Consider the following 21,826-nt stretch of genomic DNA (forward strand, 5'->3'; position numbering starts at 1 on the left):
TAGGGTTTGATTTAGGTTATAATGGGGTTTTTATATGTGGGTGAGAATTAATATGGGCTGTTGGATTAAAATGGGTGAAGGGCTAGGATTTAGTGTGGGAAGTGGGGCGGGTTACTTGGTCGTTTGGGGCGGGTCTCGGGTGGGTTAAAAGGGAAAAAGGATGGGTTGCCCCATTTTGGGCTCAAGCTTGGCCGAAATTGGTTCTCAAATTTGGACTATAATCCTTTAAATCCATCCATTAAGAAATACTTAAACCTTTTCTTCTTAAAATATAATTCAATTCTAATTAACTAGGGTAAATTATATCACAATATGAAACTATATATTTTTATATATATATTTTATATAAATTAATACATTAAAAATAAAAGTAGAGAAAAATACGTAAAAGTCGTAGTAAAAATAAAAATAAAAATATATTGCTATAAAATACTAATGGCCTTAAGTTAAAAATAAGAAAACATATAATGAAACTATTTTTTTGTATTTTTTTTAATTTTTTATGCCTTAAAAAATAGAATTAAAATTAATAATAAAGTGAAATCCTATAGAAATAAACCCAAATAAATATCCTAAAAATACTAGGACTATTAAAGATAATTCTAATGCGCGGGTCAAAAATTACATGTCTACAAACATATTACTATTTTATCCAACATAGGATTATCTTTATAACAAATAGTTTAATGCTTTAAGGGTATAAAAGTCGGTCAATATTTTAAGGGTATTTTATCGTTCGACATTTAGCGTAAAATATTCGTGCTTTTATAATAATAATAATTTTATATATATATATATATTAGGAAGATCTAGTTTTTATGTACGTGCTTTGTACGTAAATATTAAGTCAATTATTTTATATGAAATACGGTTATATAGCAATTAAAGTGGAATAATACAACAATCATTTGAGTGCTGAAAATCAATGTTATCACATTATACTTGAAAATACAACAATCTTTGGAAATTTGTTTGTTACTATACGTGTAATGTATTTTGACCTTTCGTAGAAGCGAAGGTATTTTTTCTCACTTTAACACCGTTTTTTCCTTTTAAATTTTGGTTTTGCTATTCTTTTCTGGTTGTGGAGTGAATATTTTCATGCTATATTTATTTTGACTGCTGTTTGAAATGCAAGTTTCAAATAGACTAATAATATGCGTTTTGTCCTCTTGAATTTCTGTTAGATTTTTCATCAAACAAACATGTCTCGCAATAATAATAAAATATTATTTTATCATATCTAATAAGGTTGATTCACTTAATTTAAAACTAGTCTTAGTATACGCGTGTGTATCTCGTCTCAATAATTATAATTTTTTTATAACTTACATAAATATTATATTAGAATATATTTGAGTTAATTATAAATAAAAGTTGAAAGAAAAGGTATAAGTTCCTAGAAATAATGATTATTGATCGTATTTAGCTAACTCAATAAAGGAAGAAAGTCTACCCATGAAAGTCCTCAATCAATATATTCGGCTTTGATTTTGTACAAGTTTTATAATTTTATTACTTCAATTTCATAAATTATCATACTTTCTTTCCCTTTTTATACTCTTTTTTTAGTTTTAGCAAAAACGCATAACTCCTGAAAATTTAAGAGTTCAATGTTGGAAAACTAATGTTCGTATGTTCATCATTGAAATGCAAACAGAATCAGCTAATTGACATAGGGTTTAGAGTTTGACAATAAAAACTTCCGTGAAAATCTTAATGTGTTAAAGTTTCATGCTTTTATAATAGTATAGAAAGATAGATTTTTGAAAATATATTTTGCACATGTATCCCTTTTCAGTTGTTACGTAGCTTGTAGCTATATAATTATTATAATGTATTAATTAAGTGCATATAAATTTTAAAATATTTTGAGGTTAAAAACAGAACTCGTAATAATAAAAAAAATGTGATTATTATTATTATTATTATTATTATTATTATTATTATTATTATTATTATTATTATTATTATTAGATCTTAAGCGTATTGTCATTGATATATCATATAATTATTTTATAAATACTATTATTAATTCATGTATTTATAATATAAAATCTAATCGCACTTATAATTAAAATGTTAAATTAATATTTATTGCAATTTGCAAGTATAAAATTATGGTCTTCCTTTTGTAAATGTAAAAAAAGGATTCGAAACAATGGTAAAGGTCTTAAACGTTAATGATTATTTTTGGTTGAAATCTGAGTCACTTTTTTCTTATTAAAACCGGTATATTATTGCTAAGAAGATTTTTGATCTTCTCGAATTAGATATTTGTTCACGGGATTAAAAATACAGCAGTAACTAAATATTATGATCTTTTTACATAATTTAAATAAGGAAAGATTTAATAAGTAAAATTTTAGTTAATTTTAAGTCCTAAATATTAGGGAAATAATTAATTGACTATTTTATCTAGTATGAATTATATTTTTAAAGGGTAAAAAAGGCGAACGACATCTCGCTAAGGGCCTTCGTGCTTTAATATAGTACTAGCTTTAGTCTACGCGCATTGTGCGTGTATCTATATCAATGAGTATATAATTTTAAAAAATTAATAGAATATTATTAAATAAAATAATTGAGTGATAAATAAAAATTTAAAAAGTGTAAGTTCTTGAAAATAAATAATGTTAATATTATAGATCGATAAAGTAAGAAGTCTTGCCATACAAAATTCTCAAACATGTAATGCAAAACCTACTAGGATAAAACTCTAAAATAAAATATAAATCCAAACAACACATATATTTAACTCGATTTTGATTAACCTATAGCCTCTTCCTTCGCTTCTCAAAAGAATGCCATGAGTAATTTGAAGAATATAGCCCATTATTGATTATCAAAAAGAAATTTAAGTGGACATAAATCTAATTGAATTCGAAGTTCACTAAATTAAAAAATAAACATTAGTAGAATTAATAAGATAATTTTAATTATTTTTCTCGTCTAATAAATATATAAAACTTTTCAAATACACCTTTTTATAGTTGTGATTATTGAATTGTCATCGTTGTTCACAAAGGAGCTTTAACTCTAGTTTAACTGTGAGTTTGTCAGTTATCTTTAAATCAAGCTTTAAAGAATAGATGATTTCTCCATATTCAATTTTTCGGTCTTTGACCAAACTTATTTTCTATAGCATCTTTTTCCTCTTAATATTAAATTTTCCCTCAAGTATTGCTTCATATCAAAGTTCCAAGAATTATGTTCTTTTAAATAAGAAAATGATTCATATAAGTTAAAATGTCATTCGATTTTGAATTTCTAAATTTTAGGAGCTTATATTATGGTAAATTTTTGTAGTAAATTTAAAAGTTATAAATGTTAATAAATAATTAAATAGAAAATGATATTTAATGTATAATATGATGTACATGTTATCTATCATTAGCCTTTAACTAAATTATATTAAAATAAATAATTTTAAGTCACCTTAATACTTCGTGCTCATGAGAAAAATTAGAGTTAAAATACTCACACATTTTAAAAAAGAAATCGACAAAATAAATTGGAATTTGACATGTTTGATGATATTCTTGTGTGGTTCAGTCTGCAAAGAATTAAAAAGAAGTTACATTTATAGTTACATAATTTTAGTTATAGTTAAATAATTTAAATAAGGAAAGAAATTACATTTATAAAATATTACTCAATTTTAGATTCCTAAATATTATGAGTTTCCACATAGTTCAAATAAGGAAGAATTTAATAAACAAATTTAGTATATTTTAAAGTCCTAAGTGTTAGGGAAATAAGTAAATTACAATTACAAATTTGTTCAATGTGAAACCTAGTTTTAAAGGATAAAAAAGGCGAACGACATTTCGTTAAGAGCCTTCATGCTTTTAATATAAACTAGTCACTATGTACGGGCGTTGCACGTAAATCTTTAGTCAAAACTCTTATGTGAAAGAACAACTAACTAAATTTATTAACAAATTATTTACAAAAGGAATTGATAAAGGTAAAGTAATTAATGTGATAAAAATACAACAATCATTTAAATCTGGAAATTAATGGTATTACATTCACAGAATACTTGAATTCAAAATGATATCGACTTAACCTACAAAGATGATCAATTTACTTAAAAAATATCTTATTTATAGTGTATAAATATGCAATGTGGTAGTATCATACCTCTTTTTTAATCTGGTGTATATTTATTTCTATAGCTTTGGCTTCTCCCTTTTAAAAGTAAATTATATAGTTGTCCATGCATATTGTGATATTGTTTAGACATGTAATTAATTTATTGTCATTTGTAAAACACAAGTGTATTAAAAACTATTGTCGAAAAATTTAAAAGGACGTCTTTCATTTTCTAGAGATGAAAGTTGCATTATAAGAGGATGATGTTTATTGTCAAAACTTGTACGAATCATCCTTCTACTATTACATAATTCATTTAAGTGATTTAAGTTTCTACATAACATTATAGGTGCATTTTTCTTCAAAATTAACCAGTATGTAAATGAAGATCATTTTAAAGTTGTATCCAATGTATTATCAAAAGATAGCAAAAAGAAAATTACCAAATAATGTTCCGATGATGGATTTTGTTGCCTCTTCTAAAGATAAAAAAATATTCAAAAATTTTGTGGTCGAAAAGTGGTTGGTGCATTCCGTAACTGTAATATAATTGCTAAAAGATATTTCCAACTCTTTATGCACAAATAAATAGGTAAAATTAGCAGCCTTCACGCGACCGTTAATAATGTAATAGCTTTTGTTCTGTTGAAATAAATTTTTCCAATCTTCAACATTTTTATTGAACGGTAATGCCTGGATCTTTGTCCCCTATAAATTAATATAAAAATAATTATATATTAATTAAAAATAATACAAATAAGTAATAAATTATATCAAAATAAATATACAAAAAAAGCCTACATCTTCGTCAACAAATGTTAAATGCCAACGCAAACCCTCTCCTTTGTCGTTCTTATATTTTATTATTGGTCCTCTTCGAATAACCAATACCTTAATTACCCATTCAACATCTAAAGTTTAAAGTTATTTATTGGGACACATTATTTTTTCAAATTCGATTCCATTACACTGCGCGAAATACCTGCAATATATAAGTAAAAATCGCAAAATATTATGTAATAGCTGAAAATTAATATTTCTATACTAACATTAGTTGAAATAACACAAACCATTAATCTCTAAAGATATACAATTTAAACATAATACTTCTTTAATGTAAAAGACTTTGATATGTAAAACTAAAAACTGCGCCGAAAAATAAAGAAGTACGGCACAAAAAACAATTACAATAAAAGTTAAGATGTCATTGTTTTCTCTCTAATTCATATACATAACCCTTAAGCATTACTCAATTACGAAAACGGGAACTTACTTAATTATAAAAAAACAGGAACAATAGAGAGAACTAGTAATACCTTTGGAGAAAATTACTTCGTTGTACACCAAAGCCTTTAGAGAATAATGAAAAATGTGGAACAATGTCATCTTTTATAGGAATAATTAGCTTATTCTTTTCCTAAATGGATTTGTGCAATTAAGCTGAATTCTATAAAAGAAGATTAAATAAGAAAAAATATTATTGTCAAAAAATGATAAGGCTACAAAAAAAAACATTGGCGGTGAGTAAGCTGAATTCCATGGGAGAAGATTAAATAAAGAAAAATATTATTGTAAAAAAAGGAAAAGGCTACCAAAAAAAGTTGAGCTACGTAGAAACCAAATCGACCAAAAGTAGGCGTAAACCAAATTGGCCAAAAAGTAGGCATCCAAAATTTGAGCCAAAGTCAACTATGTAGTATTAATATATGCGTAGTTTAAATGGAAAGAAAAATCAGTCAAAGATAATTTACAATTATATTCTTAAATTATATAAATAATTAAGGTTATTAAAGTCGATCAATGTTTTAAGAATATTTTAATCGTTTAATATTTAGCCTAAATTATTCATACTTTTATAATAATATAGATATAGACTAGTCTTTACGTTCGTGCGATGCACGAATATTTCTATCAAATACTATGAAACACAAATAAAAAATAATAAACTTTCAATAGCATAATATTCTAAAACTAATTGCAACTAAATAGGTACGAAATTCAATATATACAAAATTTAATAGTCTGTTCCTAAGAACAAAAGATATATAAAATATAATCCAAACCAACAAATTAATGATGTTTTGGCTCAATAAAAGAACAAATTAGAACTAAATATTATGAAATCACACAACTATGTGATTAAATTTGTAAAATCACTTAAGGAATGCAACAATACGTAATGTCACGATCCATTTTCATAATAGGCCATGATGGCGCCCAACACCATTGCCGGGCAAGCCAACACGGAAAGTACTAAATAAGCTCTCATTTACTTTTACCCAAAATAGTTGCAACGATTCTTTAAGTTGAAATAAAATCAGGAATGATCAGTAAGTCAAAAATAATCATACAATCCCAAAGAAAATAATACAGTCTACTAATGTGTGTGTCAAGACCTGATGTCACAAGCTGTGGACAACTAGTAGAATATACAAAAGAATCACACTATCCTATTGTGCAAAACAGAATAGACAACCAAAATACATAAGAGAGACTCCTTCAGGCTGCTGAACGGCACAGGAAGGGAAGCAACTCACCGTAGAAGCTTCGAAATCCGCTCAGGGATATGCACCAGACTGATAGCCAGATACACATGCCTTAGATCCTATACAATTAAGTACAGAAGTGTAGTATGAGTAAATAAACAATATGTACCCAGTAAGTATCCCGTCTAATCTCGAAGAAGTAGAGACGAGAGGTCGACTTGATACTTACTAGGGTCAAATAACATGAGAAAGAATTTATAATAAGCATGGATAACACAATTTATTAGCATTGTATGACAAGGAATAACAGTTCTTTTCTCCAAATAATATTATGGGTATCCATTTACGTTTCAAGGCATATATGAAGTTCAGTCCACAGAGAAATACTAAGTAAGGCATGCGCAAGTAACACCGAGGAACTTACGACCCGATCCAACATAAAAGTAAAATGTGCACTTCCGAGGGTCGAACGGCTCGAACCATAGATGCATCTATTATCCTTCTCGCGAATCACACGTGCGACGCGGTCAAATATAAATAAACTCATCAACAAGCAGACAATAATGTATATCTGAGGAATAGTTATTCACAAGAATATTCAAATTCTCTTCTAAAAGACCAAGCAAGATAAGGTTCCTCTACTAGTCTCATTTACCTTAATCAACATAATTTATACGAATCCGAATTTATCACCAAGTTACAAGAATATCACATAGAGCATGCTTTTGGGTCCTAGACTACCAGAACTTAACATAATAGTAGCTACGCATTGACTCTCGTCACCTAGTGCGTACGTAGCCCCCGCATATAATAGCAATTAATTCAATTATTACACATATGGGGACAATTCCCTCTTACAAGGTTAGAAAGGAGACTCACCTCGCTCCAAAGTGCACTTCCAGTACCAAGAATGAGTCCAAGCCCTCAATTCGGAGCCGAACAATCCCAAATTAGTTAAATGAGGTAGGAAATAGTCAATATAGACTCACAAGATTGAATTCTAGCTATTTAAGCAATTTTCCAACCTTTAACACAAGTTTCCTAAAATTCGACCCCGGGCCCATGTGCCTGGATTCCGAAATTTTTCGAAGGAAGTTATTCTCTATAACCTAAGGATCAATAAATATGATTTCTAATTCATTCCACAACAAATTTCGTGGTTAAATCTAGCTTTTATTAAAATCCTAGGTTTTGCTCTAACCCCTTGATTTTACCTAAATTCTAGTGTTTAATCTACCTATGACACAAGTATTAAACTAAGAATTAGTGGGATAAACTTACCTCAAGATGCTAGGTGGAAGTCTTCTATCAAAAGCTCCCAAAATCGCCAATGGAGGAGTGAAAAGTGGTAAAAATGACTTAAAACCCGTATTAAATAAAGCTCACTGCTTCAACGATTTCTGTATCTGCGGTTAGGGGACCGCATCTACGGTCCTTTTTCTGCGAGGAAGAGACCACATCTACAAAAATGGCCAAGCAGGATGGGACCGCTTCTGCGGTCTTGAAGCCGCTTTTACGGAGCCGCTTCTGCGGTTTCTGTCCTGGCCTACCCTAGGCCGCATCTGCGATGGGAGGACCGCTTCTGCGGTCTCTCACCTGTGGTCAACCAACTGCAGGTGCGGTTATGTAATGTCCCAACCGGTCGTTTTGAGCTTTTGCACTTTGATAGCCAATTCTCGGGCATGCCTTGCCCCGTATGATGTATTATGACTGATGTAAATCATTGATTTTGGTTTTTACGGAAATCGGTATGAATTTGAAAGAGCAATCTCAGTTGAAAGCTTTGAATTTAAAAGGTTTGACCAAGAGTTGACTTATTTGTATATGAGCTCGGATCAGAATTTTTATGATTTGGTTAGCTTTGTTGGGTGATTTATGACTTAAGAGCGTGATCAGAATTAGTTTTGGAGGCTCGGTGTAGAATTAGGCTTGAATTGGCAAAGTTAGTATTTTGGCGAATTCCGATTTATAGGTGAGATTTCGATCCGAGGGTCGGAATGGAATTCCGAGAGTTGTTGTAGCTTCGTTATGTCATTTGTGATGTGTTTGCAAAATTTCAGGTCATTCGGACGTGGTTTGGTTGGGTTTTTGATCAAGAACGTATTTTGGAAGATTTTGGAAACTTAGGCTTGAATCCGTTGTGATTTGGTAGATTTGAGGTCGTTTGAGGTGTTTTGATGATTGGAACAAGTTTGAATAAGATATTGGGTCATGTTTGTGCTTTTGGTCGAGGTCCCATAGGCCTCGGGATGATTTCGGATGGTTAACGGAGAAGTTTGATGTTGATTGCAGCTTCAGATTTTGCTGGTTCTTGTGTTTTCGCACCTGCGGTTTGGGGACCGCAAGTGCGGTGTCGCACGTACGGAAGGGAAGGCACAGATGCGGTTTGGAGGAGTAGAGCCAGGAGCCGCAGATGCGGTATATGGACCGCACCTGCGGGTTCGCAGATGTGACAAGGTGATCGCAGATGCGGCTGAGGCCGGTTTTAATGAATTCCACAGAAACGGATGAGTTGACCGCATATGCGGTACCGCAAAAGTGGATTTTTGGACCGCAGATGCGGTTATGCCTGGGGCAGAATGTTTAAAAGATGGGTTTCACGATTTTTGGTCTATTTTCTCCATTGTTGAGCAACTTTTGGAGCTTTTGAGAAGAATTGGAGAGGGAATCGAAGGGAATCACTTGGAGGTATGAATGTTGGACTCAATACTCGATTCTTGTGTGAATTCCACCTAATTAATCAAGAAATTAAGCCTAAAAATTGAGGAATTAGGGCTTGAAATTGGAGAGTGAATTTTTAGAATTTGAGTGACCATATAAGGTCAGATTTTAGTAAATTTGATATGTATGAACTCGTGAGAGGACGAGAAATCTAATGATGTAAAAATCACTGAGTTTCGAGAAGTGGGCCTGGGGCTCGGGTTTTGGTAATTTTGGGATTTGTGCCCGTTATTGATTGTTTTCGCTTGGGCTTTGTTCCCTTAGCATATTGTGATGTATTCGTTCTGATTTTGGATAAATTCGACGCGCGTGGAGGCCGATTCGAGGGGCAAAGGCATCGCGAGCTAGAGATTTAGCCGGTTCGAGGTGAGTAATGATCGTAAATGATATCCTGAGGGTTTGAAACCCCGAATCTGCACATCGTAGTGCTATATTGAGGTGAGACGCGCGCTTGATGATGAGCGTGGGGTCATTTACTATTGGGGATTGGGACTTGATCCGTCCCGATTGACGCTTTTACCGCGTATTTGATTGAAACTTATTTGTTATCATCATTATTTGGACTGACTGCCATATTTGGGCTTCGAGCCAACTATTTGAACCCTCCGGGGGGGGGGGGGGGTTTTATCACTATTTTCTCACTGTTTTGACCTACTACTTGAACTTAGCCGCACTGTTTTCCACTATTTTACAACTCAGCCATTTTTACTCGGTTTTGAAACTAAAATGATATAGTAAATAATATTTTTGGGCTGAGCATCATGTTTTACTGCTGCCCGAGGGGCTTATGTGATTTTTGACTGAGTAAGGCCGAGGGCCTGTATTGTGAGGATACTTTTGGATCGGGCTGCACGCCGCAACAGTGAAATACTGATTTGATTATGGGGCCGAGGGCCTGAGATATGTACGCCACGAGGTAGCTTGTGATTTATATGAGGCTGCAAGCCTAGATTTGATATCACGAGATGGCTTGATATTGCGCTTGGGCCATAAGGGGCCCATCCCGGATTCTGCACACCCCCAGTGAGCGCCATCGATGAGATCTATGGATCGGGCTACACGCCACATCGATATATGGATCGGGCTGCACTCCGCAACGGTGCTGGTACTGTTCTATGTGTTTACTTTATTTCATTTGTCTGCCATTATCTGTTGTTTGTGCTACTTCATGTGATATCTATCTGATTGCCTGGCATTATCTGTTAATTGAGTATTGTGCCCGAGGGGCGGATTTCCGTGCTTATCTGCACTATTTGTTTTGCACTCATTTGCGTAACCGTTGAAAAAGTCATTTTTAAAAGAGGTTTAAACTGAGCTAAGATGTTTTCCAAGGATTTCACAATTTCACTGCTCGTACTCAAAGGGTTTTAGACTGCTCTATACAACATGATGGTTTGTTTTACGAGATTTCTTACTGCTCAGTTATTATTTACCTTTATTACTCACTTAGTTGGAGTACTTACTTTACTCCCAACACCTCGTGTGCAGATGCAGGTATTTGTTCACCCGGTAGTGGGTTTTGAGCTGGTCGGAGGCTAAGTTATCGGAGTTTAGTGAGGTGACTACCAGCGTTCGCAGCACCACATTTCTTCCTTTTGTTTATCAGTTCTATTTTATATGTTTCAGGCCTTGCAGTTGTATTTATACTCTAATAGATGCTAGTGACTTGTGACACCCCGGTTTGGGCTGTGTTTGGGTTGTATTCCGCACTTTGTAAAGAAATCTTTTGCTTAGTTTATGGTACTAAAACTGTTTATTAATATTAACTATTCTGAAAAGGCGAAATAGGTTAGTTGGCTGGCCTTGTCTTCACGAGAGGCGCCATCACGACCGGATCGGGGTCTAGGTCCTGACAGGTTATGACAAAAGCATATGCTTCAGCACTTCTCAAAATTTCTAACTTCGATCGAGCCTGGTCCGATTGATGCTCGGGGCTCCTGGGCCCCGCCCGAATATACTGACAAGTCTGATATTATGAAACGGACCTACTCGAAACTTCAGAACGCCCGAAACAATGCTAAATCTAAGAATCACCCCCCAAAACCAATTGAATCAAACTTATGAACTTCAAGTTTTTAATTTTCCTCTAACGAGCCGAAATGCACTTAAACTACTCGGATTGACACCAAATTTTGTGGGGAAGTCTTAAATGTTATTTCGGACATGTATCGGGCTTCAGAACCATCATACGAGCATGATACCCATGTGATCTGTAACGACCCGACCGGTCGTTTTGAGCTCTAGCGCATCGTTCAGTAGTTTGAGGCTATAAGCAGCTTCACTTCAGGTATTATGACTTGTACGCATGGTCGGAATTGAATCTCGGGAAGTTCGAAGTTGATTTGGAAAGAGAATTCTCATTTCGGAAGCTTTAAGTTGAAAGGATTGGCTAAGATTGGATTTCAGAGTAAACGACCTCGGAATCGGGATCTGAAGGTTCCAGCAGGTTCGTATGAGGATTTCGGAGTTGGGCGTATGCCCGGATAGGGTTTTGAATGACCTGGGAGTGTTTTGGCGCCTATTGTGGAAGTTAGCATTTTGGAAGAAATTTCATAAGTTTGGGTTGAAGTGAATTTCAGTGTTATCGATTTCCAGTTGGGATTCCGAGTCTGGGAGTAGCTCTGTAAGGTGATTCTGGAGTTGGGAGCGCGATCGGAAGTGAATTCGGAGGTCCGTAGGGCATTTTGAAGTTATTTGGCTAAAGACAAAAATTTGAAGGTTTTGAGAAGTTTGACCGGAAGTGGACTTTTTGATATCGGGGTTGGAATCCGATTCCGAAAGTTGGAGTTGGTCCGTAATGTTGAATATGACTTGCGTGCAAAATTTGAAGTCAATCGTACGGGATTTGATAGGTTTAAACATCGAAAATTGAAGTTTGAAATTCTAAAGTTCATAAGGCTTGGATTGGAGGTCGATTCATGATTCTAGCATTGTTTGATATTATTTTAGGCCTCGAGTAAGTCCGTAGTGTGTTTTGGGACTGGTTAGTGTGATTGGTTGGGGGTCCCAGGGGCCTCAGGTAGATTCCGGGTGGTTAGCGGATAGAAATTGGAATTTTTGGAAGGCTGAAGTTGCTGGTTGCTGTCATAACTGCACCAGCGAGAATTGGGCCGCAGAAGCGGTTTGGACCAAAGTGAAGTGGACCGCAGATGCGGTCGAGAAGCTGTAGAAGCAGAACCGCACATACGGCGATTGGATCGCAGAAGCGGAAAATGGGAGACTGGAGGAAACCGCATAAGCGGTAGAGCGGCTCGCACCTGCGGAACTGCAGAAGCGGTCAGTAGACCGTATGTGCGGAAATGCTGGAGGTAGTGAGGTTCTTTTAAATCGGGAGTTGGGTTCATTTCAACCCCATTTTCTTCCATTGGAGCCGATTTTGGAGCAACTTTGGGGTGCCATTTTCACCACCAAGCATGAGGTAAGTAATTTATGCTAGTTTTGAGTTAAATACATGATTATATACGGATTTGGACATGGAAATTTGTAGAAAACTTGGGGTTTGAGGGAAAACCTAGAAAATTGATATTCTTGGAATTTGACCATGATTTTGGGTATGAAATTGAGAGTAAATTATATATTTGAGTTCGTGAGGTTATGGGTAAAGTTTATCTTCAAAAAATTTAGGAATCCGGTCACGTGGGCCCGGGGGCAATTTTGTCAACTTTTCGATCGGGGTTAGGAATTGTTATAAATTAGATTGTAATGAGTAATTGAACATATATTAATGGATTTGCATAATTATTGGCTAGTTTTGGAGCATTGTGCATTGATTCGAGTCTTCAGAAGGGCGTGTAATGCTGGTTATGGATCTTCGGAGCGAGGTGAGTCTTCTTTCTAACCTTGTAAGAGGGAATTGTCCCCATAGGTGAGTTAGTTGGTTATGTGCTCCTATTTGTGGGGGCTACGTACGCACGAGGTGACGAGAGTCCATGCATAACTACTATTATGCTATTGTCCAGGTAGTCTAGGACCCAAAAACATGCTGTACTTGGAAATATTTGTAATTCTATTAATGGTTTGAATTGCATAAATTCTATCGAAGTGGTAAATAAATTTCTAAAAGGATTAAACTTCATTTTACTTAAATCGTTAAATAAAAGAGAATTTGGATTTTCCTCGGATAGTCGTTCCCTAATGAAATTTTGATTAACTGTTTGAATATGTGATTCTATGTGTACCTGCGTCGCATGTATGATTCGCGAGCAGGGTGTTTGTTTATTTTATGTTGACCGCGTTGCATGGATAGTTCACGAGCGGGGTAATAGATGCATCGATGGTTCAAGCCGTTCGACCCTCGGCGGTGCACAGTTTACAATTCTATTGGATCGGGCCGTACGACCTCGGCATGATTTGCATGCTTGTATTGCTTGCCTGAGAGTTTTAAATGTTGATATTTCCCTTTTATGGCCCGATATAAATTGATAAAGATAATGAAGAGTAAATCTTGGAAAAATCCCTTATTATTTGAGAACGTGTTACCTGCTTTCCGGCTTTATGAGTTATAATTGCTAGGTAAATCCATGTCTTACTCATATCCTTACTATATTATTATTGGACCACTAGCAAGTGTCAAAATCGACCTCTTGTCTCTACATCTTCGAGATTAGACAAGATACTTGCTGAGTACACGTTATTTTCGTACTCATGCTACACTTACTGTGCATTTTTGTTGCACAGGCACATGTACTTCTAGTGGGCTACTTGGCATAGCAGCGTAGATGATACGGGGACTAGGTGAGTTGCATTTCTCGAGGCGACCCGCAGCTAGTATAGTCTCTTTCAGTGTATTGTGTTTACTTTCTGTCCAATGTATTTTGGGATGGTTGTTGTATTGTATTGCTTCCTAGAAATAGCTCATGCACTTGTGACACGGGGTTCTGGGATGATTTGGATCATTCAATATTAAGTTTGTTAGACACTCCGCGGTTATTTCTGTAAATTCCATTTTTTATTATTTAAATTCATAAGGAAAATGATTTCAACAAACACTAAAATTTAAATTTAATTAAGTATTTTTAGTTGGCTTGCCTGACAGCGGTGTCCGGCGCCACCACGACCCTTAGTGGATTTTGGATCGTGACAATATGGTATCAGAGCACTAGGTTCCTTTGGGTGTCACGAGTCATGAGCAAGTCTAGTAGAGTCTCGCGGATCGGTACGGAGACGTCTGTACTTATCTTCGGGAGGCTACAGGGCTGTTAGGAGTACTTCCCTTCTTGATTCCTCATCGTGCGATTTGATTTCCTTGAGGCTTATGCCCTTATTTCCTTTCTACTCAATCTTACGCGACGCAAACCGCTTGTTATAAATCGAGAATTGAAGAATTGTAATGGTATTACGAATGTGGTGCGGGGTGTTTCCCCCTATGGGGTTGTTTGAGCTATTATCGTCGCCTTGTGGAAGGATATTCTATTGTTTCGGCTTAGTAGCGGTACTTCTAAGAGCTCTAAGGTTAGGCACAAGTTTCCATGATGCTTATGAACGATTGTTCCGCAGCATTGATATGATGGTAGGATGGTTGCCTACGTGTCGGGGCAGTGAATGACTTGAAGGGAGGTTTACTCAGTGCATGATCTAGAGATTCGGTATTTTATTCCTGGCAAGGGAAAGGAAATCAGGCTGAGAATGTTCAGGTTTGGGTTGGTGGGGGACGTGACATGGTATTTTCAAGTGTGGTGGAGTTTTCATCGGTGATTTGGTATCGTCGTCCTCGATTGAATATGTTAAGTTGCCGGTGTTATGGTTTTCTTCAATTCACCTTTGGAGCAGGATATTGCGAGTCAGTATCGAAAAAGCGACGGTCAGAGATCGCGGGGTGCGGTGGTTCGGGATTGAGTTGGTATTTATGATGTCGACGGCTCGAGAAAGATGATCCCCGGAAAGGTTTAAAGTTAGTAGCGATTTGTGGGTTCAAGTACTACGAAGATAGATTTTATTCAAGGCAACAATTGAGCAGCAAAATATGAGGAAGGACATGTGGGAAGTGTCAGGTGGTGTTTAAAACTTCTAGAAGACCAAGTATAAGAAGTGCAGGTCGAGTAGTTGATTAACGAAGCGAGTTTGCCCAAAGTAGGAGAGTGGCAGTATTGCATATGGGCTTGGTAGTAGGATGACTACGCACCTAAAGGAGAGTTGGAACGATTTGGGAATTTTAGTAATTTGGTGATTTGGGGTTTACAAATTTAATTTTGAGCAAGGGCTATTATGCGACGGGAGATTTGATATAACGGGAAGGAGCTGCTGGAAAAGAAGAAGGATACAACATAACTTTAAATTGGAAGGAGGTTGCCACAAATTTAATTAATGACTACGAGGGGTGAATGGACTTGGGCAACTAAGAGAGTGAGCTCAGACTCAGGGTGGGTTATTGATATCGTAGTGGTTGTACCCCATGCAGTAACGTTGGAAGATGTCTGGAAGTGATTTCCACAAATGGGTTATTCCCTGTGAGCAGGTTAGCGGTCATGTGGTTGGCGAGGCGTCTGTGAAGAATTCTGTTGGTTATACAGTAAAGAAATTGTTCGTGCGAATATGGTTGATGATTCAGAGTATAAAAAGGGGTCTTACAGAAGGATTCTGAGAATTTTTGCGGTTGATTGCGTAAGGCTACGTCAATAAGAGATGACGAATCCTGGTGAATTCTCGAGTAATGTAATAGTGGCTTCAAGCTAAGTGGGAGAGTCCCACCTCCTATGATTGGGTTGCATGGTTAACTACTTGCGAGGTTTCTGGTTATTAGCATATTGATGGGTTATTTTAGCTACGGGAAGAGAACATAAGTGGTAACTTGAGCAAGGGATTGTTAAAGGGTGTTATGGTTGGCCTTGTTGGCTCATGTTCAGACTTGGGGAAGGATTCAGGATTTATGCCTTGTATAGATGCGGGTTTCAAGGAAAATGATTCTGCTGGGTGCTTCGTCGAGAGGGTATTCATGTGCTAGAAGATTCACGGAGTAGATTATATTCGGGGTCAAGTCAGCGGGTGGCTCTCAACAACGGTCCTAGTGGATACAAAGGGGTAAAGTGTGGAGCCTAATGATTTTGAGCCTATAGGTACAGTTAAGATTCAAGCTTGGTAGCAGCTTATGAGAAGAGGCCCAGGATGTTCTATGATGTCTTGACTTGCAGTGTTGCATTTGGGAAATATGATATGATTCATGGGATTTGAGACAACATGGTCTCGCGATTTAAGGTAACTCGGGATGAGTGCGGATGGAGTGTGTTATGTGTTGAATGGAGTTATTATTATTTCTAAGGCAATCAGGGTAAATTGAAAGAAGATAGATTGGTTAGCCATAGTTGAGTTGGCATATTGGTGGTAGAGATCAGTTCCTTCAGCGTGATCAAGTTATGCATGTGATTTGTGGCGGTACGTGTGAGGCTTATCGGTCGCCATAATTGATGTTATTCAGGAGTATTCTACTGTTATGGCCTGTTATGTATAGGCATATCCCGGAAGGGCTATGGTGGCTTAGACTATTACTTAGAGATTTGCATATTCTACGGTTATGAGAATTCGCCTGTGTGTTGCTATGGTTCTCCTGAAGTGAGTTAAGTGAAAAGTTTTAAATGATGAAGTGTTAGTCTATTATTGTTCTGGAGTTATGATGAAAATTGTGTTCTATCGTATATTGGCACGTTGGGTGCAGTGAGTGGTATGGAATTTGAAGTGAGGATCAAGGTTGCAGTTCGGTGTTGATAAGGATGTCATGAGCTCGGATGAGCAGGAAAGGAGTTTTGATGTTTAAAGTAAGTTGGTATTGTCTTCAGCGTCACCTGAGATCGGTGTTTTGTGAAAAAGGCTTTGCATCCTGGTTAAGGATTCTTGATCGCTTTTTAGCGTCAGTGCGACCGGTGGTTTGGGGTTGCAGACCTATTATTCGTCACGGAAGGTCGTGGGAGCGTGCCCCACGGGAAGGTTGTATAAGTGTGGCATGTAGCCACTTGATTGATTGAGGAGTTAAACCAAGTATGAAAATTGTAAAGGTGTCATTAAATTGAGAGTTGATGCCTGGAGGGCACTCAGTCTATTGGGTTGTGGACTGTGGAGGATTACTTCGGTTATGATGGTTGTTCTTGTGTGTTATGAGAAAAAGGGGCAATTATGGATCCATGAAAGGTTATTATCCTAGTTTGGTATGATCAGAAACTGACTTGAGGTCGGTGGATGGATTTAAATGTGAATATGGGCTCTATATCAGGCTAGATGTGTTCATTTCAACAATTCGCTCCTTATGGAAGGGGTAGTCAGGGTGTTATTTTGTCGTCAGCTATTTTATGTAACGATATATTGCGCCGTGTGAGTTGTCATATGGCTTGGTAAATTTCTTATGTGTTGAGATTCCGAGTAGAGGTGATGTTATATAGGCAAAGTGGATCTTGAGGTTTAGATCGTATATCGCACCTCAGTTATGCTTGAGTTTTGTAGCTTATGGGGCTATATGTCTCTCCAGGGATGGTATTATTCACTTAGCATGCTTGTGATAGACATTCGGTATTTTGTGGTAATGAGCAATCTGGCTGGGTGTGTATCTCCTCACGTGAATTTTATGTATAGATCGGCTGACACGCCACTATGGGAATATTGTTTGGATCGGGTTGCACACTGCAACAACATGATGTTGAGTACAGTTCCCTATATCTGTTTATGTGTTTCATTTCCAATGTTTTTGAGGAAGGCTCGTATTAGATGTGAGCCCGCGTCGTATGTATGATTTGCGAGCGGGGTGTCTCTTTAGTATGTTGCCCGCGTCGCATGTATGATTCGCGAGCGAGATAATTGGATCTCCTTTTCAGAGTTCATTTTTCTTTTTGTACCGCATTCGAACTAGTAGCCTATTGGCATATTGTGGCATCATATGAGACTTTTGATCATGTCCGGGGTGGCTTATTGCCTGAGCAGTTCGTACTGGGTGAGACGAGATTATTGGATTTAGGATTAGTGCAATATGATTATATGAAGTATATTAAGGATCAAGGACCATTATTCGGTTAAGAATGAGGTGATGGTTATTGTCAGGAGTATAGACCCAATGATTGTTGATTCGGTAGTTGGTTATGAATTTCTACACATCTCTTCCGTCATGGCGGTATTGTAAGAGTTAGAACAAGACTTATATATATCATGATGAGGTGCATTGGGGGCATCATATTCGGGGAATTTCGACTAATTTGATCAGAAAATGTTATTGTGGTCCTTGAGTAAAGTGGTGCAAAGTGTGAATTCAGCTAAGGTATGCAGTCATGTTTTGGTGCTGCGTGTAGAATTGATACGGTGAGCGTATGTTGGAAACAGACCTGGCAGAGAATTCCGAATGTTGGAATTAGGCTCTAAGTCTTATTCGCTTAAGTGAAAAAGGATATCTTCAGATTGATCAAGCTAGGGTGCCCTGCTGGGTTGTGGAAGCACAGGTAGGTGCTCAAGGTGTTAAACAGTGATTTCGGACAACCCCAGCCCAGTTCTTAGCACGTTCGAGGACGAACGTATGTTTAAGTGGGAGAGAATGTAACGACCCGATCGATCATTTTGAGCTATAGCACGTCGTTCAGTAGTTTGAGGCCATGAGCAGCTTCACTTCAGGTATTATGACTTGTATGCGTGGTCAGAATTAAATCTCGGGAAGTTCAGAGTTGATTTGGAAAGAGAATTCTCATTTCGGAAGCTTTAAGTTGAAAGGATTGGCTAAGATTGGATTTTAGAGTAAATGACCTCGGAATCGGGATCTGAAGGTTCCAGCAGGTTCGTATGAGGATTTCGGACATGGGCGTATGCCCGGATCGGGTTTTGGATGACCCGGTAGCATTTTGGCGCCTATTGTGGAAGTTAGCATTTTGGAAGAAATTTCATAAGTTTGGGTTGAAGTGCATTTCAATGTTATCGATGTCCAGTTGAGATTCCAAGTCTGGGAGTAGCTCCGTATGGTGATTCTAGAGTTGGAAGCACGATCGGAAGTGAATTCGGAGGTCTGTAGGGCATTTTGAAGTCATTTGGCTAAAGATGGAAATTTGAAGGTTTTTAGAAGTTTGACAGGAAGTGGACTTTTTGATATTGGGGTCGGAATTCAATTCCGAAAGTTGGAATAGGTCCGTAATGTTGAATATGACTTGCGTGCAAAATTTGAATTCAATCGGACGAGATTTAATAGGTTTAAACATCAAAATTTGAAGTTTGAATTCTAAAGTTCATAAGGCTTGGATTGGAGGTCGATTCATTATTCTAGCGTTGTTTGATATGATTTGAGGCCTCGAGTAAGTCTGTAGTGTGTTTTGGGACTGGTTAGTACGATTGGTTGGGGTCCCGGGGGACTCGGGTGGATTCTGGGTGGTTAGCAGATCGAAATTGGAATTTTTGGAAGGCTGAAGTTGCTGGTTGCTGTCATAACCACACCTGCGAGAATTGGGCCGCAGAAGCGGCCAGGGGAGCCGCAATTGCGGTTTGGACCAAAGTGAAGTGGACCGCTGATGTGGTCGAGAAGCCGCAGAAGCGGAACTGCACCTACGGTAGTTGGATCGCAGAAGCGGAAAAGGGGAGCCTGGAGGAAACCGCATAAGCGGTAGAGCAGTTCGCACCTGCGGAACTGCAGAAGCGGTCAGGGGACTACGGTGCGGAAATGTTGGAGGTAGTGAGGTTCTTTTAAATCGGGGGTTGGGTTCATTTCAACCCCATTTTCTTCTATTGGAGCCGATTTGGAGCAAATTTGGGGTGCCATTTTCACCACCAAGCATAAGGTAAGTAATTTATGCTAGTTTTGAGTTACATACATGATTATATACAGATTTGGACATGGAAATTTGTAGAAAACTTGGGGTTTGAGGGAAAACCTAGAAAATTGATATTCTTGGAATTTGACCACGATTTTGGGTATGAAATTGAGAGTAAATTATATATTTGAGTTTGTGAGGTTATGGGTAAAGTTTATCTTCGAAAAATTTAGGAATCCGGTCATGTGGGCCCGAGGGCAGTTTTGTCAACTTTTCGATCGGGGTGAGGAATTGTTATAAATTAGATTGTAATGAGTAATTGAACATATATAATGGATTTGCATAGTTATTGGCTAGTTTTGGAGCATTGTGTATTGATTCGAGTCTTCGAAAGGGCGTGGAATGTCGTTTATGGATCTTCGGAGCGAGGTGATTCTCCTTTCTAACTTTGTAAGAGGGAATTGTCCCCATATGTGAGTTAGTTGGTCATGTGCTCCTATTTGTGGGGGATACGTACGCACGAGGTGACGAGAGTCCATGCATAACTACTATTATGCTATTGTCCAGGTAGTCTAGGACCCAAAAACATGCTGTACTTGGAAATATTTGTAATTCTATTGACGGTTTGAATTGCATAAACTCTATCGAAGTGGTAAATGAATTTCTAAAAGGATTAAACTTCATTTTTCTTAAATCGTTAAATAAAAGAGAATTTGGATTTTCCACGGATAGTCGTTCCCTAATGAAATTTTGATTAACTGTTTGAATATGTGATTCTATGTGTACCTGCGTCGCATGTATGATTCGCGAGCAGGGTGTTTGTTTATTTTATGTTGACCGCGTCGCATGGATAGTTCACAAGCGGGGTAATAGATGCATCTATGGTTCGAGCCGTTCGACCCACGGCAGTGCACAATTTACAATTTTGTTGGATCGGACCGTACGACCTCGGCATGATTTGCATGCTTGTATTGCTTGCCTGAGAGTTTTAAATGTTGATATTGCCCTTTTATGGCCCGATATAAATTGATAAAGATAATGAAGAGTAAATCTTGGAAAAATCCCTTATTATTTGAGAAGGTGTTACCTGCTTTCCGGCTTTATGAGTTATAATTTCTAGATAAATCCATGTGTTCCTTTCATCTTTACTATATTATTATTGGACCACTAGCAAGTGTCAAAATCGACCTCTCGTCTCTACTTCTTCGAGATTAGACAGGATACTTGCTGAGTACACGTTGTTTTCATACTCATGCTACACTTGTTGTACATTTTTGTTGCACAGGCACATGTACTTCTAGTGGCCTACTTGGCGTAACAATGTAGATGATACGGGGACTAGGTGAACTGCATTTCTCGAGGCGACCCGCATCTAGTATAGTCTCTTTCAACGTATTGTGTTTACTTTCTCTCTATTGTATTTCGGGACGGTTGTTGTATTATATTGCTTCCTAGAAATAGCTCATGCACTTGTGACACCGTGTTCTGGGATGATTTTGGATAATTAAATGTTAACTTTGTTAGACACTCCATGGTTATTTTTGTAAATTCCATTCTTTATTATTTAAATATATACAAACACTAAAATTGGAATTTAATTTAGTATTTTTAGTTGGCTTGCCTGACAGCGATGTCTGGCGCCACCACGACCCTTAGTGGATTTTGGGTCGTGACATGATCAATTATTAATTAGTTTCTTTAAATCCTTAAAACTTCAGATTAATAATTTCTAACAAAAATTCATTACTCGGGCTAGGGACCTCGGAATTCAATTCCGAGAATACGCCCAGGTCTCATACTTTCCTACGGACCCTACGGGAC

This window comes from Nicotiana tabacum, chromosome 3, assembly GCF_000715075.1.
Source record: "Nicotiana tabacum cultivar K326 chromosome 3, ASM71507v2, whole genome shotgun sequence".
Classification (NCBI taxonomy): domain Eukaryota; kingdom Viridiplantae; phylum Streptophyta; class Magnoliopsida; order Solanales; family Solanaceae; genus Nicotiana; species Nicotiana tabacum.